Source organism: Vombatus ursinus, unplaced genomic scaffold, assembly GCF_900497805.2.
Source record: "Vombatus ursinus unplaced genomic scaffold, bare-nosed wombat genome assembly UNPS02014794.1, whole genome shotgun sequence".
In the NCBI taxonomy this organism is placed as follows: domain Eukaryota; kingdom Metazoa; phylum Chordata; class Mammalia; order Diprotodontia; family Vombatidae; genus Vombatus; species Vombatus ursinus.
In genome coordinates this window covers 22,652,027-22,671,599 of record NW_020954572.1, presented here as the reverse complement: position 1 = coordinate 22,671,599, position 19,573 = coordinate 22,652,027, and the positions used below count along the sequence as shown (strand labels likewise).

The 19,573-nt window shown below is 40.3% G+C and overlaps 1 protein-coding gene across 1 annotated transcript in view; it reads right to left on the bottom strand.

The window, feature by feature from the left end:
• Positions 1 to 19,573, bottom strand: part of GPR176 (G protein-coupled receptor 176) — a 115,275-nt gene that overhangs the window by 48,284 nt on the left and 47,418 nt on the right. The window lies entirely within an intron of this gene.

Below are 19,573 nucleotides of genomic sequence, written 5' to 3'. Positions count from 1 at the left end.
GCTTTCTTTAAGCTTTGGAGCTTATAACCGCACTAAGACTTTTGGGACACCTGTATTGTAAAGTCATTGGCATATGAACCACTTGTAATTAAACAGGCTAAACGTAGATATTTATGGGAATTTTGTAAGAATGTATATTACACAAAACCCATCATTGAAAAATGCCAAAAACAAAAAATAGATTTAATGAAACTAAAACAAATATTATTAATTTTTCTTCAACCATAAATACATGAAATTGTGGCACACTCTACAGAGTGTTAGGCCTGGAGTCAGGGAGACCTGAGTTCAAATCCAGCCTCAGATACTTACCTAAGCAAGTCACTTAACTTTTGCCTTATTTTCTTATTCTGTTAAATGGAGATAATAATAGCACCTACTTTGAACAGTAGTTGTGAGGATCAAATGAGATGATAATTGTAAAGTGCTTAGTGTTATATAAATGTTATATATATATATATATAAATGTTATAAAGTGTTATATAAATGTTAGCTATTAGCATTGTTATCACTATTATATAAAGTACCAAAAAAATTTTAAATAGACAATTAATAGACTTTCACCGCAGCAGCATGAAAACTTCAGAGACTGTATTCTGCCTTGAAGTCAGGTTTAACCATCCTTTTTCTGTTTATTTTTAAACTGGAGGAAAAAAATTATATTTCCTACTTCTTAAAATTCCTAAAAGTTTTTTTGTTTTTAACGAATTAGTCCAAAATAAGAAAATCATCTTTCTTCAAATGCAGAAGCATTTTCTCCCATTAAAAGAAATAGCTTATTATGTCAACAGCCTATAGTGGATGCGGGGACTTAGATCAATCAGCCCATCCACAAGCATTTATTAAGTTGTACTTAATAAATAGTAGTACAGGGCAGCTAGGTGGTGCAATGGATAGAGCACTGGCCCTGGATTCAGGACGACCGAGTTCAAATCCAGCCTCAGACCAAACACTTGACACTTACTAGCTATGTGACCCTGGGCAACTCACTTAACCCCCATTGACTAGCCAAAAATAAATAAACAAATAAATGATAAATAAATAAATAAACGAATAGTAGTACATACTTCATTTTTTTTTTTAAAGTGTGCCAGATGCTGTGCTAGGTACTGGAGAAACAAAGACAAAAGTGAAACAGTCTGTTTCAAAGAGCTTACATTCTAACAAAGTAGACAACTGCACATATTTAAGCATAGACTATAGACACAGAGAATAGACAAATGATTGATGGATAATATAAATAGATAATAGATAATAGACAAATAGTTGATAGATAATAGAGAGATAGAGAAATAGATATAGATAGATAACAGATAATAGCGTAGATCAGGGTGGGGAACCTGAAGCCTCCAGGCCACATGTGGCCCTCTAGGTTCTCAAGTGTGGCCCTTTGGCTCATCCAAACTTCACAGAACAAATCCCCTTAATAAAAGGATTTGTTGGGGACTTGCTCGGTACGCTCAGACTGTAAGCCCCTGGCTGGACCGGCAGCAGTATGGGCAAGGCCCACGGCCAGAGATGCTGGCTCTGTCCCGTGGCAGGTGGTGGGAATGTGCAGGCCAGACTCTGTAAGCTGAGCCCTTGTGACCCCTAGGCCCCTTTGGCCTTGCGCTCCCCAGAAGACATAGCCTTGGTTTTGAGAAAAAAGGATCATATGTGCAGGGAATTGGCCAGGATGTCCAGGTGTTTCCATGACAGTCAGGACTTAGAGCCCAGACCCTTGGAGCCCATCTGGAGGAAGCAGATGCTGAGATGCTAGGGCCCTGCCCCAGGGCACATGGTGACTTAGAAGTGGCAAGGCAGGGTCTAGAAACCACATCTTCCGGCTCTTTCCAACTCACGTTGGATAAGTCACAGACTTTTCTGGGCCTCAGTTTCCCCACCTGTAAAATAAGGGAGTTGGACTAGGTGATCTTCAAGGTCTCTTCTAGTTTATGCTGGCACATTGTTCCGACTGGCTTCACCAGTGGGAGGTTCAGAATTCGTAGGCAATGATGTTCCTTACTCCTCGAAGTGTTCATTGCTCCTGTTTGCAGAATGATCTCTCACCTGAACTTCACAAACAGCCCCCCACTCTCTTCCTTTAATTTAAATTAAATTAAAAGGCATTTCTTCAATACTTAATAAAAGCAAAAACATGGCAAAAAAAAAAAAAAGGATTTGTTCCATAAAACTTGGGCTCAGTGAAAAGGCTGCACCCAAGGACCTAGAAGGCCACATGTGGCCTGGAGATTGCTGGTTCCCCACCCCTAATGTAGATAGATGAAAGATAACAGATGATAAATTAATTGATTGATTCGCAACTTCCACAAATTAACTTCTGGACGAAGACTCCTAGCAAAAAACAAAAACCAGCTAGAGATGTCATAACAGACCAAGCACTAAAGTCACAAAACTTTTCTTAAAAGGATAACACGAGTGATTATGCTTGTTTGTTACAAAGGCTTTATTTTTCTTTCTTTTTCTCCCCACGTAGAGATTGAAGAAAGAAAAAAATAAATTCTTGACAACTAAAAAAAGGTACACGAATGTTATCTCATATTTGAATCAGTGAATGAATGGATAAAGCATTTATTAAGTGCTTACTATTTTCAAAGTACTGTGATAAGAATTGGAGATACAAATATAAAAGTCGAACCCATCCCAGTTCTCAAGTAGTTCACATTCTAATGGGAGAGACAAGATGGAAAGCAAGTCAAATGTAAAGGTCCCATGATCCTTAGATTGTGGCAGCAAAGCAGATGGTAATGCCTCTTCTTTAACATCACTTTCATTGATAAAATCATATCAGTTTCTGATACCGAACCATTTGATCGTGCCAAGGACTTCAGTGATAAGAACTCTCTTTTCTGGGTTTTCAATAGATGTGGCTGTAACATCTGCAGCAGTAGTTGCCAGGTTGATGCCTGAAGACACTGATCTAGAAGCATTTCTATTCCAAAAGCTCTTGGGTGCAGGGTCTTGAACTGTCTCCATCGGGGTGTAAGGGAAGATGGTGGTCAAAGTGGTGGTGATAGCTTGACTTGCCTGGCACACACTGCCTCCTGTCTCTCCCTCAGGGTGCCTTAGTCCTTCAGCTAGGCTGGCTTGCGTGCCCTGTGAGTAGCAGTTGGTTGGCAGTTAGTGAAGCTGGCTGGCCCTTTTCCACATGTGCTACCTCCTCAGATGTTGGCTGTGAGGGTTAGGATGAAAGTAGGACCAATAGTTTGGGAGTTGCTGCTACTCCCAGGGCTTTTTCAACTATCTGTTCTTGATGGCAGTTGGTCAGCAGTTGTTGCTGGTATTTCTACTAGAATAAGGATTTCTACCATTAGAGATGACTATGAGGGCCGGACTCAAAGCAGGTCTCATGGTTTGAGGAACACTGCTATTCCAAAGCTCTTGGGAGGATCTTAGGCTACCTCTATCAGGGTCAGAGGGGAAATGATGGTCATAGTGGTGGTGGTGGTGGTGACAGAGGTGGCAGTGTTTTTAATTTTCTTGGGACATGCTGCTTCCCATCAATAGCATGACCTTCTACTTCAGCTAGGCTGGTTTACCTGCCTGGTGAGTGGTAGTTAGTTGGCACATTTATGTTTCCATGTGTGTGTGTGTGTGTGTGTGTGTGTGTGTGTGTGTGTGTGTGTACACACACATACATATATACATATACATGTGTGCCTACATATATGTACATGTGTATGCATATATGTGTAATATGTATGCATGCATTGTGTGTATGTATCTATATATTTATGTAACTATGTACATAGACAGGTAGATAGATATAAAGATATAATTAACTGCTATAATCCCAAATATATGGTGATATCTTTCAGCTTTAACATATCTTAAAACTCTAGAAGAATTTCATTGAGTTAGTTTTATCAAAAGCATTTAACCAAAAATCAAATTTCTATTCTTAAAATTATTGATTTTTATCCAGCCTGGATAAAATGTGTAGGTTGTGGCAGTCAGGGAATCAATTCAGTCCAAGACAAATGCCAGCCTACTGACACCCCTGTTTACCCAAGGTCCTTACAATCTCATGGGTAATCTAGGGTCAGTCTGTACCACCCAATGTCAATACCTCTCCACATGCTACTAGGCAGGGACCTTCCAGGAGAACCCCAGATTATACCAGTTTCACTTATTTTGTGGATCCAATAGCTGCGCTCAAAAGTCAGTTTTTAAGAATTGGGCTACACCATAAACCATGCTAGAGACGTAATAGAAGCTAGTTGATTGATCATTAGCACATATTAGTACATGAGTATACAAGCAAAGATCTGCCTCAGGCAGAAATTACCAAACCTCTTAATATGTCTTCTAGAGCTCTACTTCTATCTTTAGAGTGGATATGATTTCAAAGATATTAGATGTGTTAGTAGAAGCCCTCTGTGGAAAAAAAGAGGTGGGGATGGTGGCAAGGGGGACAGTGCTGTTCTCAGTCAAAAATCAACTCCTAGATCTCTCCTTGGAATTTTGGAAGAATTTCTCAACCCAGGAAAGCAATTGTTCTTCTACTTATTCTGTGGTTTCATCTTCATTCCCCTTATTTAATCTCTCCGGTCACTTAAGTGGTCTATTGGACTGAGAGCAATGGCTGTTGAATTATTCTTAAAATATGGCTCTGTTATCTGTGTGATGTACTGGAAAGAGCCAATCAATCAGTCAACAGCATGTATTAAGTGTTTACTACGTGCCACACACTTTGCTCAATGCTGAGGATAACACTGGCCTTAGGGTCAGAGGATATGTATCTAAGTCACAGCTTTGCCACTTACTTGGGCCATAAATAAGTCACTTAACCTGTCTAAACCTCAATTTCCTCATAAGCAAGATGAGGATAAAGATCTGGGGGATGATCAAATGAGATGATGTGTGGGAAAGACTGTGTAAGCCCAAAGTGCTACATACTCTTGTGAATGATATTGATGTGCTATTCGTTTTTCTCCCTCTGGTAGAAAGGAGGATTAGCTGAGTGTTAGTGGGTTTCCGTTAGTATTCTTATTTCCTGCTTTCACATTTACCCACACCTTACTGCTGATGTGAATAGTTGTATAATGCTGAAATGATCGAGACCCAAAGAATTTCATCTCATAGTCTTTCTATACAATTAATAAAGTGATATCCTACAGAAATTACCTTATCTAATACACTCAGACATCCCCTAAAAACGACTTTGTTCCCTTTCCCAAACTCCATATTCCTTAGAATCTTTCTCAATAAAACTTATCATGATCTACATCCTATTCTTGCCCTGAAGAAATATTTAGACCCTCTAGAGCCATAACTGGGACATGATAACTGGGGCTTTGCCCCAGGGTGCTCATGGGGGAGGGAGCGGCATTTTCTTGCAGGAAGGCACATTTCTTTCTTCAGTGGCACAAAGATTGTTGTTTATATGTCTCATGTCTCCCAGTGCAACCCCACTCCCTCACCTGGCCCTGAGCTGTCACCTCCAGGGCACTATCCCTATGGTACCCATTTCCCCAGGCTTGCTTATATCTTAGAGGGGTTGAAAGAAGAACAGGATATCTCCTCTTTTGGTACAAATGAACCCGGACTGTCCTCTGTGTTGTCACTCTTTCTGCTTCCTTACCACCAGGCTTAACTTGTCCAAGTGAAAGGATTCCTAGTTATCACTCTGAGATTTTATACCCCAATGAGTTTCCTAAAGAAACTGTAACTATTAGTTCTAATTCTTCTTTACAATATGACTAATACAAAAATATGTTTAATAGGAATGTGTATGTAGACCCTATATCAGATTGTATACTGTCCTAGGGAGGGAGGTTGGGAGGGAGGTGGAGAAAATTTAAAACTCAAAAGCTTATGAAAGTGATTGTTGAAAACTAAAAATTAATTAATTAATTTCCAAAAATTAAAAAAGAAAAAAAGAAACTCTAACTATGAGAGAATAAATTCTTTACCCAGGGAGAGGAAGCATCCATCTGTCTCCCTTGGTTTGCTACCATTTTGTCGACCTCCTCTGACAATCCCCATATCCTAAAAGGCACCAAAACATGAACTTTTAATAATAGCCCATGTAATGTTTCCAGAACTATCCAAGTTCTCCTTTAGCCTTCTCTCTTCTTAAATAAGACCCAGTAACACACCAGATTTAATTTCTCCGATTTATGCTTCCCAGATACTACCATAACTCTAGCCGTCAGTACTGTGAAATGTTGTCAGAACCGGTACTGGTCAATCCACAGATCAACGTCCCCCCAGACCTGTGACCTGAACATGACAGACTTAGTAGCACCATTCTACTGAGGGCTAACAGTGCTAGATAAGATCATTGCTCTCAGTAGGACCCCATTGCCAGGCCTCGGTCAGTCACTTGGTCAGAGGCAACCAGTTTCTAATAGAGTCAGTCTTGCCATCTCTGAGGTCTAACCCTGGAACTCTCTCATGTTAGTTTAAATATTGGTCTTGCTTCCCCCCTGTCTCCTGAAATTAAGGCAGAAACTGGGTTGCCCCAAAGAGTGAATTTTAGAGCTCCTGGGCTTTCTTAACTTTAAGTAAGACACTGAGAGTTTTATTTGGGATGTTATACTTGTTAAACTAGCAGTGGTGATGAGTGACAACTCATTCACAAGAGAGCTGTCCATCAGCCTAGAATACTTTGATATTTTAAAACTGGATGGTGGGGAGTTCACCTAATAAATGCTTCAAATGACTAAAAACTTAGAGGCACAGCAAGGCCAGAGATCCTTGCCCCAATATTTAATTCAAAAAACTGAATACCAAGCTGCTTTAACTCTGTATCTATAACACCCCCCCCCAAAAAAATGCTAGAGGACAAAGGTCAGCTGAACAATTGTTTATACTTTCTTTAAGGCAAGTGTTCTTAACCTGAGATCTGTGAGTTTTTTCTTAATAAATATTTGAATAACTATTTCAATATCATTGGTTTCCTTTGTAATCCTATGTATTTCATTTTATACATTTAAAAACATTATTCTGAGAAGGGGTCTTTAGGCTCTCCCAGATTGCCAAAGGGGCCCCATGACCTCCCCAAAATTAGGAACCCCTAGTTTAAAAATTGCTGTTTATTTCTTAATATTATCAATATAGTAAATGCTGGGGTCTTCTGTCTTTCCCTCTCCCTAGAATTTTGAGGAATTGGAGAAATCGGTGAACTAGATAGACACCCATGCTAAAAATCTGGGAACAGCAGAAAGTTGGAAGTGGGGAAGGAAAGAAGATGTTTGACTTGTTAAAAAACAATTGAAATGGTCAGAACTGGAAGGCAGATGATGATAGGGTATTAACAGAGCTTGTTTCCTCAGCTACGTAAGATGAGGGTCTGGCAGTTAGTTGAGGACCTCTGGGAGCCTGTCTCTTTCTCTGTCTCTCTTAGGCAACATTTGATTTTTGTCCGTTAATATCAACTCCTGTTTTTCTTAGGAACACAAATCAGTAAGCCTGCAGCCCTAGGTTGCCATAGCAACAGCAATGTCATGCACTAAAATGGTTTTCTCAGAACACAGACTTGCTAATTTTTTTCCTGAATTCATAATTTCAGCACATGAAGAATCAGTGCCATTTGCAGCCATGTTTTTCATCTTGGAAGTGTTTTCTTTCTGAAATGTCACGTTGACTAAAGACCAGGACAAAAAAGGAATTCTAGCCTCAGTCCTTAATTAGTCTTGATTATAATTGTTACTGGGGCTGCCACCTGCCCCTAAACTGTGTCCTTTTGGTGTTATGGCTCCAGGGGAAGTCCTATGAGCATATAATCAGCTTTAGCCTACAGTGCCCTGGTATATCCCAAGGGAAAGGATCTTGAAATGCCTAAATTTCATGTGGCTCTCATTGCTTCTCGCTTATGGGATCAGAAATATATATTGTGATATTGGTCAGTCATAGGGGTGATCTAGAAAAAGATAGGATGAAAGAACAAAATGCTAGTGATATCCCCCCCAAGAATAAGGCAAATTCCTTGAGGACAGAGATGTTTCTTCATTTTGTTCTTATCCTCAGTGCCTAGCGCAGTGCCTTGCACAGTAGGTACTGCTTAATAAATGCTTATTGGATTGGATTGGACATAGACCCTTCCAAAATCATCCTAGAGCTTTGGTCAGTGCGATGAAGATCCAGGATTAGCATTGTGTGAGAGTGAATAATTTTCATTTACACTTCAGAGTACTAACAACGCGTAGAAAAAAAGAGTTTACAAGCTCCTTAAGCCAATAGATTAGAGAGACATCAAGATACGATGTTCAGTTGTTTCAGACATGTTTGACTCTTTGTGATCCCGTTTGAGGTTTTCTTGGCAAAGATACCGGAGTGATTTGTCATTTCCTTCTCCAGCTCATTTTATAGATGAGGAAACTGAGGCAAACAGGATTAAGTGACTTGCCCAGGGTCATACAGCTAGTAAGTGTCTGAGACCAGATTTGAGCTTACAAAGATGAGTCTTCCCGACTTTAGGCCCAACAATCTATTCATAGCACCACCTATAAGACACATCCCTAAATAAGAGGGAAGGTCACAAATTATTCTTGAGGACCAGTTTGTGATATTGCCTGGGCAAATTCCTTGCACGTAAACTGGTACAGAGAAAGAATCTGAGTGGCCAATCAGAATAATTGACTAGATCATGGTGCTTAATGGATTTAATCTCCAGGTACCCCCGTTAGTTTTGCTCTGTCTCCCAGGTTTAGGCAGCCATGCTATAAACCTCCACTGGTCATCAGAGGCACTTAGCAAGCTCTGGATGCAGGTTGGAAATACTTTGATTCTCCCAAGTTTCATTTCACATAGTAAGCTGAGATCTGGCTATACACACAAGGTGACCATCGTTGGACCTCACAGAGAATTACACAGAGCCCTGGTTTTGGAATCAGAGAACTTCTGAACAATACTGCTCCCTGATGCCAACTTGGACTGAATCAGACCCAGGGGATTACCGTGAATGAGGACCTAATCTAAGCTGCCTGAAACCAATCGTCCTAACAGGTAACATTATCTAAGAGCAAACCAGAAACTCTGGTGTAGCCAGGAGCCAGATTCAGTATTGGGATCCAGTACTGGGATCATCCCAGGACTGAAGCTGTTCCAAAGGGCACAACCCTGGGTACCCACAGACTCAAAGAATGGCAAAAGCTGGACAGAATCTCAGAGATCATTGAGTACAATCAATTTACTTCACTAATTTGGACGCTTGGGCTCAGATAGATTCAGTAATTTGCCCAGTCTCAATTAGCCAGTGGTACAGCTAGGACTAGAATCTGGTCCCCTTACTCCCAAATCCAGGGGCTTTCTCTTTCTAAATAGAACAAGGGAAAATGATCTTCGACTTCAGTAGGAGGCAGCTCATTTGGACAGATGAAAAAAAATTCTTATAAATAAAGATTGCTATGTACTAGATTAACTACTAAAAAAGGTTCTCTTTTGTGGTTAAAATTAAAAAAATATCTCTCTAACCAAAGTTAATCAACCAATATGGATATATTAGTATCTATTATGTGGTAGGCAATGTGCTAGGAGCTGGAATGTTGGTGATTGTTGCTGTTCAGTTGTTTCAGTCTTGTAAATCTCCATGACCCCATTTGGGGTTTTCTTGGCAGAGATCCCGGAGTGGTTTGGCATTTCCTTCTCCAGCTCATTTTTACAGATGAGGAACTGAGGTAAACAGGGTTAAGTGACTTGGCTGGGGTCACACAATTAGTAAGTGTCTGAGGCCAGATTTGAACTCAAGAAGATGAGTCTTCCTAACCCCAGGCCTTTAGCCTGTGTCTCCACTGTGGCACCACCTAGTTGCCCATAGGAGCTGAAATACAAACAGAAAAATGAAATAATTCCTGCATTTAAGGAGTTTAAATTCTATTAGAGGAGACAATATGTGCACATAGTAAGCACTTAATAAATGCTTATTGAGTGACATATAATTATATGTAAAAGTTATAAGTACAGGGTGAAGCAAATCAACTCTTAACATCCTTCTCTCGCTGATTCTAATACATACAGGTACTACCTCCCCTGGTAGCATGTAAGTTAACGAAAGCAAAGGCTATTTCATTTTTTGTCTTTGTGTCTAGTATAGGGCCTGGCACTAGTGGACACTTAATAAATGTGTATCCATTAATTGCTACTGGCCTCCTTTCACTAACACCAGCTTTATTACAGAGATGGTTAAAACTGACTGCTTGCCCAGTCACATCACTCAGTTCTTCACCTTCAGGCCTGCATTAGGAGGAAGGCTACACAATAATTTATATGAACAAATCTAGCCCTTTACAGGTGGGGATGTGTACAGAAGGAAGAAATTCATCCAGTCCAAATTTAAATAAACTTAGGTCACTGTGACCTGACAGAGCTTTAACGTCTGGCAAATGAAAAGGCTTAAGTTGGCTAAGCATCAGGGTTTTCTTGGCAATGTAATAGTTGTTCCAAATGGCATCCTATGGGCAAGCCAAAGCAGAAAAACAGACACTGTTATTTTCATCCTCCATCACAGCAATAACAACTTGGATTTCTATGGCTCAAAGCACTTCATATATTATTTCCTTCATTCTTTTTGATCCGTGTAAACAGAAAATAATCAAGGATTAACAACTCAAGTCTACACTGAGAGAAGTTAAGTGATTTGGCTCACACTCCAAATTATAGAGGAGGACTACAGTTTCACATTCTTTCTCCCACACTCAACCATTCCCTTTATCAGTATTTTTTAACCTCATTTGGAAAGTAGGGAAGAGGCACATTGGTATCCTGGAAATCATAAAGAACACCAAGGTTCTAATCCCCACCCCTGTTACTGACCCCCTGTGTCACCTTGAATAAAGTACAGCACCTCGGGGGCTCAGTTTCTCCATCATAAATGAGTAGATTGGATTGGATGATCTACATTCCCTTCATATTCTAAAATCCTGTCATCTGTTTCCTATAAAAATTAAATGAAGTAACACTATTTACCCCAAATGGCATGATGATGAGGACAATGACGACAACAATGATAATCCAACTTTATATTAGCACTTTAAAGTTTACATAGCACTTTCCTCACAAGAACTCAGTGAGGTAGGTGTTATAAGTCCTATTGTCCCCATTTTACAGATGAGGATGCTGAGGCTCAGAGCCTCAGAGCAAGTGACTTGCTCAAGGTCACACGTTGAATAAATGACAGAACCAGAATTTGAGCTCCAAATTTTCTGATTTGAAGTCCAGAGCTCTTTCCACTATACCATAGGAATTGCTGCTGTTTGTCCTTCATTCTTGAAGAGGCCCACGAGATCAGGAAGATGATGCCATGACTTGCGAGTGAGTTGGATTTAAGTGAAGGAGGGCTGTGCAAAGTCACCAGCCTACTTTCTCCTCTGGAGCCATCCTGGATCCAGTGGCAAGATATAGATCATGACAACTGGAGATGGCCCCGGATACAGTGGGGAACCTTGGCCTTTTCAAGCTAAGGTCTTTAACAGGTCTGAGTTTGACTGAGGCAACGCCCATTCAGTGATTAAGTTTTAATAAGAAATGAGGAATTTTTTTTGTTTCTTATTAAACTATAGAAATTAGAATTTGAAGGGACCTTGGAAATTGTCTTGGCTGACCCCCCTCTTTTTTATAACTGAGGAAACTGAGGCCCAGAGAGGTAAAGTAGTTTGCCCAGAACCACATAGTCACACACATACTGAGATAAAGACGCTGGTTCTCTGACTCCCAATTCGGGGTTTTTTCACTGGACATCTCAGCAAAACAATCGATCCAGTGTTTTCTGAATGTCTATGTGCACTGTAGTAGGTGCCATCATGATAGGGAAGAAATACAAGGCATGGTCCTTGCCTTCATAGAACTTATATTTTATTAACAACTGTTAAATAAGTGGAGAAAAAGGAATAGTTAAATCATGTGATGCTAATGATACAAGTGCAAGAGAACTTTAGAAAAGGAAGGCTGGAGGCTTGTTCATGTTGCAACTAACTCAAGGTAAGGAGGCGCTTTCTTAAAATGTTTGAGAGAGATGGGCAGCTAGGTGGTGCCATAGTGTACAGAGCACTAGCCCTGAAGTCAGGAGGACCTGAATTCAAATGTGACCTCAGACACTTACTAGCTATGTGACCCTAGGCAAGTCACTTAATCCCAATTGCCTCCAAAAAAAAAAATGAAAACATTCAAGGAAGTTTAGGAGTTCAGAATCCATCAGTGTGGTGGTAAATGTTTAACAACTGGGTCTCCAAGGGAAAACAAGTACACAGAACACACTTTTAAGTTTAATCTTGATTATTATTATGTTCTCTTTCACTTTCTTAAGTCTAGACAATCAACAAAACAATAAATTAAGCCCTGATTTGTAACACTGACTGATTTCTGAGGTACAAATGTTCATGCTGGAAATTTAACAATAGGTTCTCATTAGCCAATACAAGATGGCTCTGGCACATCTTTGCCAGAATCTAACCTTAAATTAGACTAAAATATTTGGTGCAAGCTCAATGTGAGCCCGCTCACTGTGCAGCTCATCTACTTTATTTTGGGGTGGGGGTAGGGAGGGGCACCAAGAAGTTCTAGAACTGAGATTTTACCAGTGTGGAGAACTCCATAGAAGATCCCTTCTTTATTATACCAGAATTGACTTTTGTTGATTATAAAAGAAGTATTTGATTCAATAGAGCAATGCGTCACCTTAAAGTCTTCTGAAACTGCATCTCCCATACATATATCAAAATTATTCAAGATTTCTTGAAATATATAATAACAGATAATCTTGTTTGATGACCTTCTGATCATTAATATCAGATGGTACAAAACAGGGAGATGGATTTCCATCAAAGGGGTTCACCATTGTCATGGAAGAGATCTGGGAGACTAATCAAAGGCATGGAAGTGGGAAAGGTAAGGATGAAATCAAGGATTGTCAAATAATCCAGTGTGGCTGAAATGTGTCCTGCATTAAAGTGATATAAGTGATGGTGTGGGATAAAGCTAGAAAGATAGTCTGGAGGCATCATAAAGGTGAAGCTAAGTGAGATAAAGTGGGGTAAAGCTGTATAAGGGGGCATGGTGTGTGCTCTGCTCCCTCAGTGTAGGTGGTGTGGATCCACATGGGTCCGTCTAGATGTGACTTGCAAGGAAGCAAAAAGAGATATCTCTAAAGTCTTTTCCACCCACCTTTCTTCAAGGGAGACTTTGATTCCTGCCAGGAGAAGAATCAAGAGGTTAGGACCAGAGGCTGGCCACTCTGCTCTCCTCAGAGAGAGGGGGTAACTATCTAGAATTATATTTACCTGTCCACCTAAATAATATTAGTGTAGTGGCTGTAGATTTTAGGTTTCAGCTGAGCCCCTGGCTACCATCCTTTAATAGGGTTAGGAGTACCTCAAGCTAAGTTTCCAGGGCTTGACTCCCTTCCCACCAAAATGCCAGTTCCACAAGGAACATTTATCGCAAATAAGCCCATTTATCCAAGCTGATGCAAACAGAAATCAGAGGAAGAATCCAGATGAGACTATATCAGTCACTACACAAAGTGAATGAGCTCTCCTACTGGGAGCAAGATATCTTAGCTCCATCAAAAGAGATTCTACCCAAGATAGCACCCACAGAGAAATTTTCCAAAGTGCCAGTGTAGTAAGTTGGGGATAAGGATATGATTGAGATGTTGACTTTTTCCCAATGTCTTTCTCTCCCTTAAGGGATCTGAAGAGAGTCTGGAACCACGTGTCTTCTCTCTCAAAGCTGGAAGCCAGAAGACCAGGATCTCCCTTCTACCAACCTCTCATCAACTGCCCTTCACACAGGCATGGAACATTGAGTAATCAGTCTCCACGAGTGAGGAAAGCCTTATGCAAATGGACTTTGAGCCATGGGTTATAGTTGGAAAGATAGTTTGGAGCCAAATTATGAAGGACCTTGAATACCAGGGTTTATATTTTATTCAGTCAGCAACTGCGCACCACAGACAGGTTTTGAGCATGGAAATAATGGTGGTCAGGCCTGTGCATTAGAAATCTAACTGACTGCAGTATGAAGGAAGAATGAGAGGAGTGAAAAACTAGACACAGGGAAACCAATTAAGAGGCCATTGCAATAAAGAAATTGGAATGCAGCAAATAGATTTGGGAGTCATATACATAGAAGTGAAGATTAAAGCCACAAGCATGGATGAGGTCCAAGTAGGGATTAGGGAAAAAAATAGAGACTAAGAAGAGAAGGCAGCTTAGTTTGCAACCACAATTAGTGAAATAGAAGAGGAAAAAGAGCCAGTGAGGTAGATGGAGGAAGAATGAGAAGAACCAAGGGAATACAGCATCAAGGAGTCTAAGGAAGGAGAACATGTCAAGAAATGGGACAAGGTCAATGATGTTCCATCCCCCAGAAAGATCAAAGACAAAGAAGGCTGGAAAAAGTTTCCTTGGCTGTGTGATAAGGAAATCGGTGCTCATGAAGAAGAAGAAGAAAAAAAGGTTTCATAGAATGAAAACATACATTATCTCATTTACATATATTTACATACATTTACATGTATTTAAAACCTACATTATCTCAATTAATCCTCACAATACTTCAAGGTCTTATTTAAGGTGTTACTTGAAGGATATGTGCTTTCCTCATCACGGAAAAATTCCAATATGGGAACCTTTTTACCTCGATGCAGATTATAACCTGCATCTTAATACATAAATCCTAGGGATCTTCTTCAGGCAAACAGAGAGTAAGTGACTTGCCCATAGTCACACAGCTATTAAGTATCAGAGACAGGATTTGAACACAGACTGCTAGGTGGCATAGTGGATAGAGCGCTGGGCCTGGAGTCAGAAAGACCTGAGGTCCAAACTGGCCTCAGATACTTCACTAGCTGTGTGACCAGAATTGAGTCACTTAACCTCTGTCTGCCTCAGTTCCCTCATCTACAAGACATAAATAAGAATAACCCCTACCTCCCAGTGTTGTTATGAGGATAATATGATATATTTGTGAAGTGCTTTGCACACCTTAAATCAATATATAAATGCTAGCTATTATTATCAAATGAGTAGCAGGGTCAAAGTAAGGTTTATAGGAAGAAGGTTTGCAGGGAGGAAAAGGTTGGAAAAATCTGAGTATGTTTGCATATCAAAGGTAAGGAGAGCAATAGAGAAGGAGAAATTTTAAAATGAAAAGAGAGAGAGAGGATGAATGAAGGAGCAAAGTACTGAAGGAGGGGGGTGGAGTGGCGAACTGAATCAAGAATACTTGTACCGGAGTTGATCTTGGCAAGAAAAAGGGCCACCCCATCTTTGGAGGCCAAGGTGAAGGGAGGGAGAAGGCGGTGAGGAGGAGAGGGCTGGCAAAGACATCACTAAAGGACCAAGTCTAATAGGATGACAAGAAACTGCCAAAAATTCCAACGTATTTTTTAGAAAACAAGTGGACCTATCTAGGGACCTGTCTACAGAAGTAATGGTGTTGTCATAACTCAAGAATGTCTGTGATCTTAGAGGAAGTCTGTTGTCACAGAAAGAACACAGGACCAAGAATCAAGAGACCTGAGTTCTAATCCCAGCTGTTCCACTGACTAATTACATAACCTTGGACAAGTCACGAACATCTCTAAGCCTCAACTCCTTCTTTCGTAAAATGAGGGAATGAACCAAATCACCTCTAAAGTCTCTGTTGGCTATAAAATTCCACTGGGCTAATGTATTGAAACTGGCTCCTGGGGTGACCTCAGCTTCATTAGCAATGTAATCTAACTAAGTGAATTAATAAGTAGTCACAGACTAATGTTCTGCTTATTGTTTCAATGAAGTATGAAATATCCAACTGGCCTGTCATCCAAGTGGAAGAGAAATCTACTACTAGAACTGAAATCCAATTTTATTATTCAGAAACAGATTATCCAAGACAACTGTTTTCCTTCTTTCTCCCTTCTGCTGTTCTCTTTCTTTTTTTTTTCTTTTTTTTTTTTTGGAGCGGGAGAGGGATGATGGGATAAAGAGAAAGCCATTTCAATAATTATCTGCACCTCTAAAACCAAGCAGAAAAAGGACAAAAAGAGGAAGTGAAACTTAAATCTGGGAGAAAGCCAGACTCCCTTTTGGAATTTCAGATAAAAGGTTTGATGAAGTAGATCCTAAAATAAGTTATTGGCTAAAATGAAACCTATGGATTTTAATTATCCAGCTTTTGCTTGATTCCAATCAGTATGGATAATTCAGAGCTGGCTACTGTGTGATTTGGTATCTCAGCAACAAAAAACATTTCCTATCTGCCTGTTGTCTTGATTATCATACCAAGAAACATTTCAGTCACTACCTTTGGCTACCGAAAAAAATATTGTTTCTAGTATTCCATTTCTCAAAAACTATTAAGGGAGCTATGTTTTGGTTTCATGAGATGTATTTCCAAAGAAACATTTGGTTTTACAGCCCCCGTGCTAAAAGAAGAAATGTTTTAGAACATATTCAAGAAGTCGTATTTTGAGAGTAGAGAGAAACACACACATACATACACAAATGTGCAACATTCACATGTGCTAATAAAAGTACACACAGCACTGTGCAGTGGGGAGGCAGCTAAATGGCTCAGTGGATAGCACACTGGGCCTGGAGTCACAAAGACCTGAGTTCAAATTCAGCCTCAAACACTTCTTAGTTGTGTGACTCTGACCAAGTCACTTAACTCTGTTTGCCTCAGTTTCTCCAACTATAAAATAAACATAATAATACCTATTTACCCTGTAAAGGGTTCTTACAAAGCACTTCGTGCCTGGAACATAGTAGGTGCTCAATAAATGCTTGTACCCTGACCCTCTTCCCCTACAAAGAGCACTGAGATTTTAAGTCAGAATATCCCAATATTGTCATTTACTAGCCACGTGACCAACAGCAAGTCACTTAACTTCTCTGAGTCTCGGTTTTCCCATCTGTAAAATTAAAAGAATAACATGGGTGTTAGCAACCTCACAAGGTGGTTATGAGGATCAAATGAGTTTGTCACTGTCGAGTTTAAGCTGTTGTTATTATTATAGAAGGGCTGAATAAAATTACATAATGCCTGCTGACTGCCTGCCACATGCCAGGCAGCTCTGCCTGACACTGTGCCTTCTCTGTCACATGATGTTGTTGGAAGCTTTGCTTCAGAGGATCCTTGCAAACACACATAAAATGCATTCATTAAAAACCATGGCATACAAACCCATCTTTTGACATCCTGCTTTGAGGGCTATAGAACAAAGACAAATGTTTGAGCTTTTACAATCCTATTTCATCAATCAGAACCTCATTTAAATGTGATATTAAGGATTAAAAATAATTCGTGGATACCCCACTACCTCCTTAAGGAAGCTATAAGGGGCTTTTCTTCCTACTACACCCTGGAAAGTTAATTGTTAGTACTCATAGGATCATAGACTCAAAGATTTGGAGAAGGAAGAGATTTTAGAGGTCATCAAGTCCATTTAACAGATGGAAAGACTGAGTCCCAAAAGTTAAGTGACTTGCCCAGAATGACTCAGTCAGCCAATAAACCTTTATTAAGTGCCTACTCTGTGTCAAGCCCTGCGCTAAGCACTGGGGAGACAAAGAAAGGCAAAAATAAAGTCACTGCTCATAGTATGATGGGAGCTAGTAAGTGTCCACAGTGGGATTCAAACCCAGGTCTTCCTGATTCCAAGTCCAGCACTTGGACCATTACACCTCACTGCTTGTTTTACCCAGATACAGAGAATGAATGCAAGCCTATTAGTCCTTACTTCAGAGCTCCTCCCTCAGGCTTCTTGGACCCTAGACCAGTGTCAGATGGTGGTCTTAAAGCAGTGTTCCACCAGATTGTCCTTGATTGGTGGTCATCCTAATGGCCATTATCTCACTGGATCCTCAGAACAGCCCTGTGAGGTTGGTGCTATAGACATTACTGCCACATTCTACACAGAAGCCTCAGGGCAGTGAAATGACTTGTCCAGAGTTGCACAGCTATTTGGTGTCAGAGTTGGGATGTATTCATACATTTTCCTCACTGTGAGTCCATCATGTTTCCCACTACATCAGGTCATAGCACCCCCACTGTTTTCTTGTGAAAAACAATACTTTTATCTCAGTGAGTGGCTTCTGAATTAGTGAGGTGGGTGCAAGGACCTAGAAGTACATATCCTGGTGGTCCAGAGGGTTTTATCCTAAGGAAGTGTTTGTTAAGACAGAGAGTTATTACCCCAGCCCACAGATGGAGCCTCTCTTATCCCTCTACTCCAGAGAATCCCTACTTTATGTGACTACCCTGTTCATTTTTTTCATTCTCTTTCTCTTAATAAAGCAATTAAAAGTCTCAGGAGATGACCTAATTACTGAGCCTAGCAGCTCTGAGAATACCTAATGGAAATCCATCTTGGTCCCCAGTGCTATCTCCCCTCCTTTCTCTTTCAATCTTTATTTTGTTATCTCATTAGAGATAGAGAGATGTCTTTCATCCAAGCCATTGTTGCCAGGAAACATCAGAATGAGTTGGAGAATAAATACCAGAAACAGAATAGATGTGTCTCCTCTCCTCACCCACACCAAGACACATTTGCAAATATACACATCTGGGAACACGTAACTGTACACACAAGCAAACATATACACATTCAGACTTGCTCGCACTAATATAATGTATGATCTTCTCACATTCCCTCACACACGCTCATCCTAATCCTTTGAATGTCTCTGGGGGCTCCCTATTCTACAGCACAAATGCTGTCCCTCTCTTTTCTAGGGCATTGACTCTATGATAACCACTTGAATTCCTTATGACCTGAAACTGATACCAAAGCATCACGTTCTTCATGCAAAATGAGACTGAATCAAAACTTCCTTCTCTTGAAGAGAAAACACCTTTCAATTTTAATCCTGTAAGTACTTTAAAGCTCTTTATGCTGTGATAATGCAGATAAACTCCCAAACCTATATATCAAGCCCTGCTCTCTCTCTTCAACTCCAGTTGTGCTTCACCAAAGGCCAGCTCCACAGCTCCATCCAGATATCTGATAGACAGACCAAAGTCAGTGCATCCAAAACAGAACTTAGTACATTCTCCCATCCCTGCTGTGTTTCTGACATTTTGGACTTCATCACCATGAATCAGGCTGCTGTCTTACCTTCCTCTGCCATGCTGGCCCCTTCTCTTATCAGTGAGTTCCTTCCAGAGCCTCCATTTTGGTGATGGGCCCAAGCCAGTCATGGTACATCACTCTTAGGACTGTGCTACTATGTTTCCACATGGGCGTCTTATAGCTCCTCACTCCTACCATTTTTCAGAAGGAAATACTTTTAATAGTTTCTAAATTTAAAAAGAAAAACAACTTTCAGACCCTAACAGTTCATAATAATTTCAACAAAAAAAGTTCTGGAAGATTTTGGTCTTAGTAGAGTTTCTACAGTTGGTTGTTCTGTGGAGGGATTAGGGGTATGTGTAAATCTGTAAAAGACAAAGTGCAGGAAGGCTGATACCTTCCCTTTGGCCTTCCCATAGGCCACAAATGGGAGATTCTTGTGGCTGAGTCAAGGGAGCATCAAACCACCTGCAAGACAATGCTCTTTCTCCACAGCCGCCAGAGGGTTTTCAGTCTGATTTTTTCTTGCCACAATCTCTTCACCTTCACACTTACCACTATCCAGGCTCCAAG